The following is a 3,804-nucleotide window of genomic DNA, read 5'->3' as shown; positions in this document are numbered from 1 at the left end:
TACTAGCATCATACACTGACGTGTTCTTGAAGTTCGTGGCTAATGCCCAGAACGAAGCCCTCACTCGGGATTGTAGCAGTACATGAATATGCCGCCACAAAATCAAAAAATGCTTCAAGCACCCAAGCATATTTGACGATGAAGACACAGTGGGCTTTAAAGAGTCTGTCAAATTCTTGCTTCCGGTCATCTGCAGCCTGGACTTAGTATGGTCTTGTCCAGGATGAGAAAATACTGGATGTACGTCTAGTCACTCCCTTATCTGACTAAGCAGGGCTGGCTGAAGGTGGCATCTTTAGCATCACTGAACTTTGCGCTTCTCGCTCGTGATGTATACGTTTCGCGCGGATCAACTTGGCGTTTCCCGTTTGTTAGGGCTTTCAGGTGGGAGAATCTCCAGATCAGAAGATGCTTGGGGCTGGGGTTGGAGTCTCTGCATCAGCAATGCCATGAACATTGGTTCCTACCTGAAAAGAGATTAAACATGTATAGCAGTACTGATATTTCGAACTAAATTTCACTTGAATCGTTTGAGCAAATGACAAAGGCTGCAATTATTATCAAATAAACTTTGCATCACATAGAGGGAAGTTAAGTTCTCAGTGAGAGGGCACTCTGGAGGGAAAAAAAAATATTAAAATATAATTTTACATATTGATCTTAAATACAATGTACTAATAACATATTCATCACATAACTTTTAGTTTGTGATGTACAAGTAAATGTTTCTGATATATTTTGGAACATATTATTTTAAAACATTTTGTCTCACTGATCTGGTAAACCTCAAAGCCTTGAAAAAAATTCCCAGAAATCAGATTACTTTTTGCCATCATCGGGGTGGGGCCTACTTGATATTTACATGTTCCAGACTCATAAGATATTTGATGTACATATTATTACAAATCAATAGAAGTCAGCATGCATTTTTAATCCGTAATTTAATGAATTTAAAAGAAAACTGTCAAAACACGGTAGATACCCCTTCACAATACTCATTGCTGAATGTTCTAAAGTTTGTTTGAGAAGAATCGCTTCAAAAACACTGATATATCAGAGAAGAAAACTTTGCATTTCTCACAACAGCATGAGAAATTCAGATTTTTAAATTCCACCTGTTACTGAGTACTTGCAGATTCTACACGAGTCTTGCTTTGTAAGATACGAAGCTCAAATATTCTTCTCTAAACATGAGCTGGTACTTAAAAGCCCAATGAAACATGCATATTGATAATTCTCAAAATTGGAAGCTCAGTGATTTGATCATGAACTGATTTCAAGTCTATAAACATTAAGCATATACCGTACTTACAGGCACATAGTCATTCTGCACCAGGTACTGCTGGGCATCCCTCGGGAGCATGAGAGGTCCTCTCCCTTTCTTCTACATGGGGATGTTGGGTCTGTGAAGCATCGCTGCAAGTAGTGACATTCCACAAAATTCCTATAGAATGAAACACAATACAATTTTTTTTTCAACTTTAAGTATTTCACCCATTCTCTTTAACATATTAGATATGACGTATTGTATCAGCTCTGACAATCCCTAACATTCAGTTTTCGACTTATTATCAATATCAGTTTATGAAGAGCAAACTCGTGCACATTCACTTTCCTGAAATGTGTAATAGCAATGAAGCATAAACAAATGAGTAAGTTTTACTCTTACACTTTGGACAGAAATTGTTCCAGTAATTATAATCAATGCCACAAGATCTATGAGGATTGGCGGAAGGACTTACTGTCTCCATCCATGTCTTCACATCTTCTTACGATGTCTTGCAACTAAGGGTGGTTTCGCTTGGCAAGTGCAAGATTCTATTGACATAAAATGGCCCCCATCTGTTCACCATCTCCTGCACTTTTCTCGGTACAACTGGGCAAAGTCCGCATTGATCTGAAAATAAACACAAAAACTGTGAAATATCAGTGATAAGGAAGTGGAAAATAAAAAACAGAAACGCTTGACAAAAAAAAAAAAGGAAGAAAACAAATATGCTTCGGGGTATAAACGGTCGTCATAGCCACACTTCTAGATTTTTATGTAATTAATTATTTCTTATTGGTCTCGAGGGTTGTATTTCATGCTGGAGGAAAAAATGAGACCGATATCTCTGATTTTTGTTTCAGATGTTATCGTTAAAATCAATTTTTAGAAATACCAGGGATGTCTTGCATATCTAAACACCAAGAAGGGATAGTCCTGACAGAGTACTCCTTGGAGTACAAATTATACAAATAACAGGTAATTTGCATTCCCTTTATCTTAAAAAATATTAAAAGTAAAAAATAAAAAAAGGCCTCATATATTGTAAAACTTCACTACATTCTCTCACTGGTGTATGTGATGCTTAATGCATACATCTCAGCCAGAAGTGTAGATCTGTAGAATTTTTAAGTCTAGATCCTTCTACTCAAACACAGATCACCACATTGATTATGCTACAAAGAGAAAGACTGGAGTAGATTACCTTTATCCAGGTGCGAAATCTTGTTCCATTGCACGAGTTAATTCCATACATTATTTGTTTCATACAACGCCTTCAACAATAACACTAACAGACTTACTAGTTCAAGAAAGAGTCTTGAATTCAGTGCAGAAATGGCAACCATAAGGCCTAGGTGTCCAGGCCTACTACTGAGTGGTAGTAATAATAGTAGAAGTATTTTCATGGAATGCAAATCAGTAGCACATTCACATTACATACACATGTACGCAGCCGAGTGCAAGTAGCATTGAAGTTGATTATTCCAGTAAAATGAGTGACATGATGCACGCTTGATAGTAAGAGTGTTGAGTGCACACGCCAAAGGTAATTGTTCATTGTGACATCAGACTCAGTAGACCTAGTCATGCAGTGGAACAGAAACTGTTTATTAATTGTAGACCCCCTATTTTAATATGGGAGTCAATAGAAATTGGTGATGTCAGCCAATATGGCCCATGCGATAGAAGTTTTTAAAGTTCAGAGCTTGACGCCACTGCACTGGCATTGCAACATTGGCGCCCTAAACCCTGGGGCGCTCATCACACAGGGGGCTTCGTGTTTGGGCTGGTCGCAGTTCTATTGTAGCGCCCATATAGGGTCTACGTACTATTGGTGGCCTAAACACAACGTTAAAAATAAAACCCATCTAACAGCATATGCCCTACATTTTATCACAGCATAGGGCATGATAAGGCCTAGAACTGTGCCTTTCTACGTAGAAATTGATAAATTAAACCTTACAAGAGTGTAGGAAGGGGTGAACTGACACTAACTTGTTACTGTTAGGCTCCTACTCAGTGTTAGACGACAGTTAGGCCTACGCTACAGTAGCCTGTTATGCCCATAGCTTTACCTTTCAGTCAAGACACCAACATCGTAAATCATTAGGTAGAATGGGCGCTTTATAAGAGTCCCTGTATTATCACACTTGTACTTGCAGTTTCACCGAAATAGAGCCCCCACAATACTAGTATAACGTTAGCCTTCATGTAACTTGTTACAATGTTTGGATAGACACATTACTAATTAGCCATGAACAGCTAACGTTAGCACTGGCGCTTCAGGGATGGACAGCGCTGTATACAGCGGCAAGGCTCAAACTCGCCAAAAATGTAGGGCGGTTAGTGCACATCTTAACATCTTTTATCTTTGGTTACTGAGTCCCAGAGCTATCAAACACATTCTTAAGCATTCATACAGTAATATGCTCACCTTTATGCAACTTGGTCAAGCTTCCGTCAGATCATGCCCTCAAAAAACTCCGGCCAGCATGACTTCTGCCTTCAAGACCAACTCAACTGTTCGAGTCAATAGC

General features: G+C 38.8%; 1 long non-coding RNA gene across 1 annotated transcript; it reads right to left on the bottom strand.

Annotated features, from left to right (window-relative positions):
• Nucleotides 1–208: 208 nt before the first annotated feature.
• Nucleotides 209–1,926, bottom strand: LOC140243109 (uncharacterized). Its single transcript, XR_011902168.1, has 3 exons — nucleotides 1,743–1,926; nucleotides 1,313–1,444; nucleotides 209–467 (listed from the first exon to the last, which is right to left on the bottom strand). It is a non-coding gene; the product is annotated as an uncharacterized lncRNA (long non-coding RNA).
• Between the last annotated feature and the right edge of the window lie 1,878 nt (nucleotides 1,927–3,804).

The sequence above is a fragment of the Diadema setosum genome, chromosome 19 (genome assembly GCF_964275005.1).
Source record: "Diadema setosum chromosome 19, eeDiaSeto1, whole genome shotgun sequence".
In the NCBI taxonomy this organism is placed as follows: domain Eukaryota; kingdom Metazoa; phylum Echinodermata; class Echinoidea; order Diadematoida; family Diadematidae; genus Diadema; species Diadema setosum.
The sequence above is the reverse complement of the archived record's forward strand: the minus strand, read 5'-3'. Positions and strand labels throughout refer to the sequence as shown.